Source organism: Salmo salar, chromosome 04 (assembly GCF_965601325.2).
Source record: "Salmo salar chromosome 04, fSalSal1, whole genome shotgun sequence".
Taxonomy (NCBI): Eukaryota; Metazoa; Chordata; class Actinopteri; order Salmoniformes; family Salmonidae; genus Salmo; species Salmo salar.
The window spans coordinates 63,540,184-63,553,116 of NC_138294.1; the positions used below are offsets into that span (position 1 = coordinate 63,540,184).

Sequence of the window (12,933 nt, forward strand, 5' to 3'; positions counted from 1 at the left end):
ACCAGATTCTGAAAGTTTGTTTTCATCCTTTTTTTTTAAACGTATCTGTGACCAACAGATGCATATCTGTATTCCCAGTTATGTGAAATCCATAGATTAGGGCCTAATGAATTTATTTCAATTTCCTTATATGAACTGTAATTCAGTCAAATCTATGAAATTGTTACATGTTGTGTTTATATTTTTGTTCAGTGTATTTGTATGATGAAAAATACCATTATGTAGTAGCTCTATCGACGGGTGCCATTTGAGTTCTTGCATTGGAATTATATTGAATTCTGCTTATATCACGCAATACCACAATAAACATAAAAGATCAAACAATTATTTTGACCAAGAAGTGACAGGTTCAATGCCACGAAATCTCGCTGCACTCTATCAGCCCCATGGACAGCGCCCTACACACCAAAGCAAGATTTTGATAAAAACCAACCAGCTAGATTTGGTTTCAATCTTACCTTTTCAAAAGAGTTGCAGCTTCCTTGATGCTATGTGGAACTTCCTGAATAATCAATCATTCCATTCTCTCCAAAATATTATTGTAAGATCCCCCTTCAAATGCCAGTTGGATTAATTGAGCTTTCCTCATCAAATCAAATCAAATGTATTTATATAGCCCTTCTTACATCAGCTGATATCTCAAAGTGCTGTACAGAAACCCAGCCTAAAACCCCAAACAGCAAGCAATGCAGGTGTAGAAGCACCGTGGCTAGGAAAAACTCCCTAGAAAGGCCAAAACCTAGGAAGAAACCTAGAGAGGAACCAGGCTATGAGGGGTGGCCAGTCCTCTTCTGGCTGTGCCGGGTGGAGATTATAACAGCACATGGCCTAGATGTTCAAATGTTCATAAATGACCAGCATTGTCAAATAATAATAATCAGTAGTTGTCGAGGGTGCAACAAGTCAGCAACACAAGAGTAAGTGTCAGTTGGCTTTTTCATAGCCGATCTTTGAGAGTATCTCTACCGCTCCTGCTGTCTCTAGAGAGTTGAAAACAGCAGGTCTGGGACAGGTAGCACGTCCGGTGAATAGGTCAGGGTTCCAGCAGGTCTGGGACAACAGGTCTGGGACAGGTAGCACGTCCGGTGAACAGGTCAGGGTTCCATACCTGCAGGCAGAACAGTTGGAACTGGAGCAGCAGCATGGCCAGGTGAACTGGGGACAGCAAGGAGTCATCAAACCAGGTAGTCCTGAGGCATGGTCCTAGGGCAAAGACAAAGAGAGAATTAGAGAGAGCATATTTAAATTCACACAGGACACCGGAAAAGACAAGAGAAATACTCCAGGTGTGACAGACTGACCCTAGCACCCCGACACATAAACTACTGCAGCATAAATACTGGAGGCTGAGACAGGAGGGGTCAGGAGACACTGTGGCCCCATCCGATGAAACCCCCGGACAGGGCCAAACAGGTAGGATATAACCCCACCCACTTTGCCAAAGCACAGCCTCCACACCACTGGAGGGATATCTCCAACCACCAACATACCATCCCGGGACAAGGCCGAGTATAGCCCACAAAGATCTCCGCCACGGCACAGCCCAAGGGGGGGCACCAACCCAGACAGGAAGACCACGTCAGTGACTCAACCCACTCAAGTGACGCACCCCTCCCAGGGACGGCATGGAAGAACACCAGTAAGCCAGTGACTCAGCCCCCGTAATAGGGGTAGAGGCAGAGAATCCCAGTGGAAAGAGGGGAACCGGCCAGGCAGAGACAGCAAGGGCGGTTCGTTGCGCCAGCCTTTCCATTCACCTTCACACCCCTGGGCCAGACTACACTTAATCATAGGACCTACTGAAGAGATGTGTCTTCAGTAAAGACTTAAAGGTTGGGACTGAGTCTGCGTCTCTCACATGGGTAGGCAGACTATTCCATAAAAATGGAGCTCTATAGGAGAAAGCCCTGCCTCCAGCTGTTTGCTTAGAAATTCTAGGAACAATTAGGAGGCCCGCGTCTTGTGACCGTAGCGTACGTGTAGGTATGTACGGCAGGACCAAATCGAAAAGATAGGTAGGAGCAAGCCCATGTAATGCTTTGTAGGTTAGCAGTAAAACCTTGAAATCAGCCCTTGCCTTAACAGGAAGCCAGTGTAGGGAGGCTAGCACTGGAGTAATATGATCAAATTTTTTGGTTCTAGTCAGGATTCTAGCAGCCGTATTTAGCACTAACTGAAGTTGATTTAGTGCTTTATCCGGGTAGCCGGAAAGTAGAGCATTGCAGTAGTCCAACCTAGAAGTAACAAAGGCATGGATTAATTTTTCTGCGTCATTTTTGGACAGAAAGTTTCTGATTTTTGCAATGTTACGTAGATGGAAAAAAGCTGTCCTTGAAACAGTCTTGATATGTTCTTCAAAAGAGAGATCAGGGTCCAGAGTAACGCCGAGGTCCTTCACAGTTTTATTTGAGACGACTGTACAACCATCCAAATTAATTGTCAGATTCAACAGAAGATCTCTTTATTTCTTGGGACCTAGAACAAGCATCTCTGTTTTGTCCGAGTTTAAGAGTAGAAAGTTTGCAGCCATCCACTTCCTTGTCTGAGACACAGGCTTCTAGCGAGGGCAATTTTGGGGCTTCACCATGTTTCATTGAAATGTACAGCTGTGTGTCATCCGCATAGCAGTGAAATTTAACATTATGTTTTCGAATGACATCCCCAAGAGGTAAAATATATAGTGAAAACAATAGTGGTCCTAAAACGGAACCTTGAGGAACACCGAAATTTACAGTTGATTTGTCAGAGGACAAACCATTCACAGAGACAAACTGATATCTTTCCGACAGATAAGACCTAAACTCATGCTTCTTCTGTGTTGGCTGACCACATTTATAAAAGTGGAAAATGAGTTCTTGCTTGTAGTTGTGGATGCCCAAAAAGTCAGTCCATGTTTCAGTGCAGTAAGCACGGTTGTCATAGCGGACAGAGGTCCAAAGAATCGTTGCAGGATATCAAGTGGGGTCCATTTGTCCTCATTGGAGCCAGAGTGTCAATTTCAGTTTGAAAAAAACTGGCGAGCAACACTTAACTCCGCTTCCTCCAAATCTGTATTGCTTAGATCCAGCAGTGGCTTTACATTTTTCACATCTAGAAAGTAATGGCTCTCTGGGTCAAGGAAACACAGGGCTTCCACCAGTTGGCTGTTGCGTTCGCTGAATCATTCTGACATTTCACCAATGACAGCATCCAACATGCTGAAGAACAGTCTTTTACACTCAGTCTCCTCTGTCCTGGTTGCCTAGTGGATATTTTTTCACATCCAGTAGGATCCTTGGTCCCATCTACCTTCAGTGTGTACCAAGATTCTCAGATTTCTTTAACTATTTCCTCAGTGACAATCTCACTCATGAGCGCTATGATCTCGTTTAGAAAATCTTGTGACGTGTATGTGGCATTGTGGGGTATGGTGCTAAACACCTTAACAAGTTCTTTGCCTTTTTGGAGAGTACAGTGCTTTTGGAAAGTATTCAGACCCCTTGACTTTTTCCGCATATTGCTACATCACAGACTTATACTAAAATGAATTAAATAAATACAAATCAGCATCTACACACAATACCCCATAATCGCAATGTGAAAACACTTTTTTTCTTTTTACAGAGAGATCTTTAATGAAAACCTGCTCCAGAGCGCACAGGACCTCAGACTGGGGTGAAGGTTTACCTTCCAACAGGACAACAACTCTAAGCCCAAAGCCAAGAAAACGCAGGAGTGGCTTCGGGGCAAGTCTCTGAATGTCCTTGAGTGGCCCAGCAAGAGCCCGGACAAACATCTCTGAAGAAACCTGAAAATAGCTGTGCAGCAACGCTCCCCATCCAACCTGACAAAGCTTGAGAGGATCTGCAGAGAAGACTGGCAGAAAGTCCCCAAATACAGGTGTGCCAAGCTTGTAGCGTTATACCCTAGAAGACTCGATGCTGCCAAGGGTGCTTCAACAAAGTACTGAGTGAAGTGTATGAATATTTATGTAAATGTGATATTTCAGTTTATTTGTAGCACATTTGCAAAAATGTATAAAAATCTGTTCATCATTGGGGTATAGTGTGATTATGGGGTATAGTGTGTAGATTGATGGGGGGGGACATTTAATCAATTTTATAATAAGGCTGTAACGCAAACAAAATATGGAAAATGTCAAGGGGTCTGAATACTTTCTGAAGGCACAGTATATTCCATCATAGACCGAAAAAGTCCACTGCCTCACTCCCCTTTTGACTCTAACGCATCCAATGTCCCCCTTAGTGATTGTCTGGTTTGAAACCATGAACTCAATAATGTCCACAATCACAGACAAATACATGTGATTTCTTGCCAGCTGCCCATCATTAAACAAGTGACAGTGACACCGATGTTCCCAATAGCACTTCGAACTAGTTTTTCTTTCCACAGCGCATTGCATTTTAAATGCTCTTTGCTTGATGCGTGCCTAGCAACTCTTTTGGGACTAACAATAGCATTCTTCCAGTTAGAATAGCCAGCTTGGGTGAAGTCTTTGTCTGCGTTAGCATTTGACCCAACACAGAACTTTCAACATGGGAAACAAAATGCAGCATCTGTAGTAACCAAGTATTTCAGCCACTCTCTTCCTATGAACCAGTTGCTATTAAATGAACGTTTTTGGCCAAAAAACCTGCAGCTATGGTAGGATTCTTGGCTAACCTGGGCTGGCTCCTCTGTTCCAGTCTAATAACCCTAATGCTTTTTACAGCTGCAGCTAAGAGTGAAGCAGCTTAAAGGTCAACTTGACCCTGCCCTTTTAAATCAAAATGGTCAACGGAGGCCTTTCACAATATCCACTTAGCCTACCACAGAGATGAGAGATGAGGAGCGTTTTTTCTGGCTTTTTACATAAACCAAAAGGAGTCATACCTAACCGCCCAGTGGCTTTCCATAGCCCCCCTGCTGCAACCTGGTCTCAGAGCTTTTCATATTATTCTGTATATACAGTACCAGTCAAAAGTTTGGACACACCTACTCATTCAAGGGTTTTTCTTTATCTTTACTATTTTCTACATTGTATAATAATAGTGAAGACATCAAAACTATGAAATAACACATATGGAATCATGTAGTAACCACAAAAGTGTTAAACAAATCAAAATATATTTATATTTGAGATTCTTCAAAGTAGCCACCCTCTGAACACAAGTGTGACACGTTTGTGTAGGGATGAACTTTTATGTATTGGTCTTCAAAATATCACAACTTCTTTCAGCATATTGATTATGAATTTGGACATCTACAACTGGTGTTCTGAAAAAAAATCTCAACTTTTTGGAAAAAATGTAATAAATCAAAAAGCCTGCATGACAACAGGAAACAGCAACAGTAGCATTTTCAAAAGTGGTGTAATGTACTTTAGTAAAAATACTTAAAGTACTACAACTACTTAAGTTGTTACTTTGGGGTATTTGTACTTTCTTTACTATTTATATTTTGACAACTTTTACTTTCACAACATTCCTAAAGAAAATAATGTACTTTTTACTCCATACATTTTTCCTGACAACCAAAAGTACTAAAAATTACATTTTGAATGCTTAACAGGACAGTAAAATGGCACAATTCACTCACTTATCAAGAGAACAAGTGGTCATCTCTACTGCCTCTGATCTGACGGGCTCACTAAACAGAAAGGCATAGTTTGTAAATTATGTCTGAGTGTTGGAGTGTGCCACTGGCTATCCATAAATTTAAAACAAGAAAATGTGCTGTCTGCTTTGCTTAATATAAGGAATTTGAAAGGATTGAAACTTTTACTTTTGATACTTAGGTATATTTTAGCAATTACTTTTACTTTGATACTTAAGTATATTTAGAATCAAATACATTAAGACTTTTACTCAAGTAGTATTTTACTGGGTGACTTTCACTTTAACTTGAGTAACTTTCTATTAAGGTATCTATGCTTTTACTCAAGTATGACATTTGGATAATGGTGCCGGAGGGGATGGCTGCCATTTTATGGGCTACTAAACAACTGTGCTATTTCGCATTGTTTGTAACTTATTTTGTACATAATGTTGCTGCTACCATCTCTTATGACTGAAAAGAGCTTCTTGATATCAGAAGAGCGATTACTCACCTCGAACTGGATGAAGATTTTTTTCTTTACTGAGTCCGACGCGAAGGATATACTGCTTCTCCGAGACCAGGCCCAAATTCCCCGTCATTCGCGTGAAAAAAAGATGGAAATAGATGGGGGCGGAGATCGGGGTGCCTTGTGAGAATTAGTTGGTGAGTGGGTAACCCGCCTCTACCATCCTTTCTATTGGCCAACGTGCAATCACTGGAAAATAAACTGGATGTTATCGTGCGAAACGACCGTTAGACTTAATGAAATATTTCTGCGCATGAGCTTAGCTAGCCAATGTCACCATGACACTGCCTACAAGTGTGATCAGGGATTTCTATTGGAGAAGCAGTCAAATTTGGTGCGGTCTTGATTTCAACATTCACGGACATAGATTTTTGGTCTGGTCCGAACCAAATCTGAACTAAACATAGACGTCTATGATTGGTTCAGATTTGGTTCGGAACAGACCAAAAATCTATGTCCGTGAATGTTGAAATCAAGACCGCACCAAATCTGAACCAAACATAGAAGTCTATGTTTGGGTCAAATCAAGGCTGGTCCAGACCGGACCAAAAACCAACATCAGTGGACGTGGAAGTCAAGGCCGGTCTGGACTGCACCAAAAAAAGACTGCTGGTCTAGACAGGCGTTGGTCCATGCTTACTGCGGTGTAGCCTACCGTGTCGGCCTGCAATGGAATTTGATGACTGCCCATCCATGTGTTAGTCCCACCATTTGTAAAACAGGCCGTTGCATTGGTTTTACTAGTCCTGATTCCTGTGACTAATCAATTTGGCAATTTAAGCTCTAAATATCAGGCCGCTTAGATGGTGACAGACAGGGGCACTGGTGTGCATCGTGGTGGTGTGGTGCTGAATGAAATTGCTGGCTTGGAGGCGCTAGCTACCTAACGTTAGTTAGCAAATGTCAGCTACAATGTTGCTCAGTAACGTTAGCAAGCAAAAGTGCCCTGATGAAGATTAGTCATAGAATACTTATAGATTCTCACAACACAGCTTAGAAAAAATAGACAATACAAGGCATAACTACAGCAGCCAACAAGCAGAAAATGAACGATACACTTTCTTTGTTTAGCTACCTTCATGAACAAAGAGTAACTGGTGTCTTCTGCATTTGAGAAGGGTGCAACTGCAGCCTGCAATTCGGGGCGTTCCTGCATGTGGGCATTCCTGCATCCCCAGGAACCCCTCTTTATACTTCTATTAGTACATTTTTAGGCAAGAGGCAGGGGCGCTCCAGTGCTGTAGTTGGTGGTAAAGAATCATAACGTTGGATGCCAACCGCCGATAAACCCCACAGAAGACGAGGCGGGGTTGACAACGGTAGCCGGCTATAGCTACAACACACCGGTAGACAGTGTCCTTCGCCCCACCTGTTGGGCACTTTTCCCCCCGCAGTTCTGGTAACAACGCCCCGGATTACGGGCTGCAGCGGCACACTATTGCTGCATTCAGCTGGCAGTCAGCGTGGTCACCATAGATATACAGTGCCTTCAGAAAGTATATGTGCATTTTCAAAGGATAAAGCTAAGAACATGAACAACTTCATAGTTAAAAACACTACAACAATATGGAAGAAAATGAAACGTATTCTACAAGAAACAATATCAGTGCCTAAAAACACAACCTCATGGAACAATCCTTGGACAGTTTTTCAGAATTCACAGATAAATAGGTCCACATGGAAAACTAAAGGCATAGAAACCGTAAATTACTTGGTAACAGGTAATACATTTATTTCCATGATAGAATTAAAAAGTAATTTTCAACTGACCAATGTAGATAGTTTAAAATACTGTACATGCAACTTAAAAGTTACATATCACGAAATGTTGTTTTTAAATGTTTTGGACATCAGAGCAACCTTGAGGGATTCTTACTTGAGTCAGAAAATGATATTGTCACACCCTGATCTGTTTCACCTGTTCCTGTGATTGTCTCCACCCCCTCCAGGTGTCGCTTATTTTTCCCAGTGTATTTATCCCTGTGTTTCCTGTCTCTCTGTGCCAGTTCGTCTTGAATGTTTAGTCAAGTCAACCAGCCTGTTTTTCCCGTACTCCTTTTGCTATTCTCCTTTTTCTAGTCCTCCCGGTTTTGACCCTTGCCTGTTTCTGGACTCTGTACCCACCTGCCTGACCATTCTGCCATTCTGGTTTTGACCTTTTTGCCTGTCCATGACCATTCTCTTGCCTACCCCTTTACAATTAAACATTGTAAGACTCCAACCATCTGCCTCCTGTGTCTACATCTGGGTCTTGCCTTGTGCCTTGATAGATATGATATAAAAAATATATAAACCATTGGAACCAAGACTTTAAAAGAACTGATGTTGGCACAATATGGAGGAGAAGTTTAAGCATAACTAATGAAATTACAGTTAACAAAAATGTACACTTAATACAGTATAAACTAATGTATATAATTTATTATACAAGAGACAAAATTCACAAATTCTACAACACAACAGCAGAGTTATATCTTAAGTGTGAAAATAATAATGACTCAATAATCCATGCTTTCTGGGAATGCTAGAAATTCCGGAAGTTGTGGGCGGAGCTAGAAAGTTGTCTGTCAGAATATTACAATGTAAATTTACTTTTGATCTGTCTCTCTGCATATTTCAAGACATGGAATATGGGGGTGTAGTGAGATTCCCAGTGGGCTGGACGATTCTCTTCTCAACACTCAACTTGAAAAAACGTGTACTAAAAACATGGGACTCAATTAATCCGCAATCACTAACACAATGGAAAAATTGCATGGGCGACCAAGAAAAACAAATGTATACAATTAAGGCCAAGTGCCAAACAATAATGCACTTACTAGGGATGGGGGTGTGAGCATGTGGGTCAGGACAGATGAGATGTAGTCATTGTTTATGTGTGTCTGTAAGTTGTTGTTCATATGGAGAAGTTTGTATATGGAGATTTTTTTTAAACGGATTCATACCCCTTGACTTATTCCACATTTTGTTGAGCTACAGCCTGAATTCAAAATGGATTTTAAAAAAACAATCTCACCCATCTACACACAATAACCCATAATGACAAAGTGAAAACATGTTTTTAGAAATGTTTGCACATTTATTGAAAATAAAATACATAAATATGCATTTACATAAGTATTCACACAATAAATGTTAGAATCAACTTTTGCAGCAATTCCAGCTGTGAGTCTTTCTGGCTAAGTCTCTAAGAGCTTTGCACACCTGGATTGTACTATATTTGCCCATTATTCTTTAAAAAGTTATTCAAGATCAAACTGGTTGTTGATCATAGATACAACCATTTTCAAGTATTGCCATAGATTTTCAAGCAGATTTAAGTCAAAACTGTAACCACTCAGGAAAATTCATTGTCTTCTTGGCAAGCAACTCCAGTGTAGATTTGGCCTTGTGTTTTAGGTTAATGTCCTGCTGAAAGTTGAATTAATATCCTAGTGTCTGGTGGAAAGCACACTGAAACAGGTTTTCCTCTAGAATTTTGCCTGTGCTTAGCTCCATTCCGTTTCCTTTTTATCCTGAAAAACTCCCCAGTCCTTAAAACCTGTTGGGGATCTTATCCCGATATCGGGATTCATTGTCAAGAGACCACGGCGGGAAATTCAAAAACTGCAAGAATCTAATAATTTCAATTTCTCAAACAATCAACTATTTCTCACCATTTGAAAGATAAACATCTCCTAAATCCAACCACATTGTCCGATTTCAAAGAGGCTTTACGGCGAAAGCATAAAGTTAGGTTATGTTAGGAGAGTACATTGAAAATAGCTGTGTGTAATGTTTTGTCAATTCAAAGACAGGCGTCACCATAAGCGGATAACCAGCTAGAATTATGCACCAACCTTTGACAATCTTCCTCAGATGACACTCCTAAGACATTATGTTACACAATACATGCATTTTTTGTTCCATCAAGTTGATATTTATATCCAAAAACAGCATTTTACCGAAGCGGTGAAAATCAGATTTTTTTTTCTCTCAAATGCTTCCGGTGAACAACGTTACAAATCACAAAATTACTATTCGATAACATTGGTAAATTATATTATTGTCATTCAAATATTCATAGTTTAACATTTCGTAAATGCTACTGCAATGCCAGATTTCAAAATAACTTTACTGGGAAATCACAATTTGCAATAAACCGGGTGCTGTGCTAAGAACAATAGGCTAGGCTATACAGGTTAGCACCATCTGTAACCATGTAATATCAAAATTACTATTGTCAATATTCCCTTACCTTTGATTATCTTCATCCATTGGCACTTCTAGAAATCCCAGGTCCACTACAAATGTGGTTTCTTTTGACAAAGTTCATAATTGATGTCCAAATAACTCCAAGTTGTTCCATGTTGTTAGCGCTTCGGTAGGCTACTAAAAAGTAGCGCGGGGGGGGGGGGGGGGGGGGGGAGTCACGGCGAAAAGTAAAAAAAATAATCTATTTACATTGTTCAAACATGTCAAACGTTGTTTAGCATCAATCTTTAGAGCCATTTTTAACGTGAAACATCAGTAATGTTTCAACCCGACCTCTCCTGTGTCTTGAAAAACGTCTTTGAAAAATGTATCGCATCACATGATTGCGCAGGTGCAGCCAATAATGAAGTGACGACATCCCAGGGAGGTCAACTTCTCTTCATTGCCATCCGGTCTCTGTTCATCATAGACGCTTCAAACAACTTTATAAAGATCGTTGACATCTAGTGGAAGCCGTAGGAGTTGCGAAATGAATCCTTTCTCACTATGGTATCTATAAAACAATGACACTAAATAGTACAGTCACAAAATTCAAATTTTTTTAAATCTATTTTTCACAGGTTTTTGCCTGCAATATGAGTTTTGTTATACTTACAGACACCATTCAAACTGTTTTAGAAAATTCAGAGTGTTTTCTATCCGAATGTGTTAATAATATGCATATCCTAGCTTCTGAGTTGGTGTAGGAGGCAGTTAAAAATGGGCACATATTTTTTTCAAAATTTCTCAATACTGCCCCCGAGCCTCAACAGGTTAATGATTACAAGCATACTCATAACATGATGAAGCCACCATATGCTTGAAAATATGGAGAGTGGTACTCAGTAATGTGTTGTATTGGATTGGCCCCACATATAACAATTTGTTTCACATATACCATATTTTTTGCAGTATTACTTTAGTGCCTTGTTGCAAACATGTTTGAATATTTGTATTCTGCATAGGGGTCCTTTTTTTCAGTCTGTCATTTATGTTAGTATTGTGGAGTAACTACAATATTGTTGATCCATCCACATTTCTCTACTATCACAGGAATTAAACTCTGTAACTGTTTTAAAGTCTCAATTGGTGAAATTCCTGAGCGGTTTCCTTCCTCTCTGGTAGGAAGGATGCCTGTATCTTTGTATGTTTGTAGTGACTGGGTGCATTGATACACCATCCAAAATGTATTTAGTAACTTCAACATGCTCAAAGGGATATATATATATTTTTACCCATCTACCAATAGGTGCCCTTTTTTTTGAGAGGCATTGGAAAACCTCCCTGGTCTTTGGGGTTGAATCTGTGTTTGAAATTCACTGCTAGACTGAGGGACCTTACAGATAATTGTAGGGGTGTGGGATACAGAGATGAAGTAGTCATTCAAAAATCATGTTTAACACTATTATTGCACACAGAGTGCAATAATTATGTGACTTGTTAAGCAAATGTTCACTCCTGAACTTATTTAGCCTTGCCATGGCAAAGGGGTTGAATACTTATTGACTCAAGACATTTTAGCTTTTCATATTTAATTAATTTGTACAAATTTTGAAAACATATTTCCACTTTGACGTTATGGGGTTGTCACGCCCTGACCTGAGAGAGTCGTTTTTCTCTGTTTGGTTACGTCAGGGTGTGACATGGGGTGGGCATTCTATGTGTTGTATGTCTATGTTGTTTTTTCTTTATTGGCCGAGTATGGTTTCCAATCAGAGGCAGCTCTCATTCGTTGTCTCTGATTGGGAATCATACTTAGGCAGCCTTTTCCCCACCTGTGTTTGTGGGTTATTATTATTTCTGTGTGTGTTGTGTGTATACACCACAGTTACGTTTCTTGCTGTTTACGGTCGGTTTTCTTCAAATAAAGATGTGGAATTACCGGCACGCTGCGCCTTGGCTCATATATGACAGGGAATTTGAAGATAGAGAACGTGACCGGGGTATTGTGTGTAGGCCACTGACAAAAACTCTATTTTTAATCCATGTAACACAACAAAATGTGTAAAAGGTCAAGGGTAGGGTGACCACATTTAAAATACCCAACAAAAGGATTTTGTGGGACATTCGCGGGACAGTGTAGTCTACATGAATACAACATGTTGGCAGCATCGTATGCCAATCATTTGATCTCAATCATTTTCATGGGAATATGCATTTAGTCTAATATGGCCATTTACATAGGCTACTTTTGTAGCTCTTCATCAGAAGCACACATTTTGTAAGTAGTTACACCTAACTGTCCTCTCCAAGTTTAGCTGGAATTTAGCTCGAAAGGATTTTGATTAAAATTGGTTGCCTATGTCTCTTGCGCTGCGCAGAATATAAGATCTCAAAAACAATTTGAGAAGTGTTTAACGTCACCAGTAGATATATTTTCATAAGCACAATGTGACAATAATAGACCATTTAGAATGTCTGACTGAAATACGGGACAAATCAACCTTGTTTTCCTAAATTAGTTGTGCTTGAATTTGTTGATAAAATGTGCGACATTATTGTTTAGTTACGGGACCCGGAACTAAGGGCCAAAATGCGGGACTGTCCCAGACATGTGGTCACCCTAGCACCCAAGGCCTGTAAATACTTTCTGAAGG

The 12,933-nt window shown here is 40.3% G+C and overlaps 1 long non-coding RNA gene across 1 annotated transcript in view; it reads right to left on the reverse strand.

The window, feature by feature from the left end:
• The window catches only part of LOC106603493 (uncharacterized), a 30,032-nt gene extending 18,833 nt beyond the window's left edge, over window positions 1–11,199 (reverse strand). Inside the window, exons 1-2 of the long non-coding RNA XR_014392169.1 lie at window positions 10,341–11,199; window positions 1,109–1,203 (exon numbers count right to left, since the gene is read on the reverse strand). This is a non-coding gene — a long non-coding RNA (uncharacterized LOC106603493). The remainder of the gene's footprint in view (window positions 1–1,108; window positions 1,204–10,340) is intronic.
• Window positions 11,200–12,933: the final 1,734 nt, after the last annotated feature.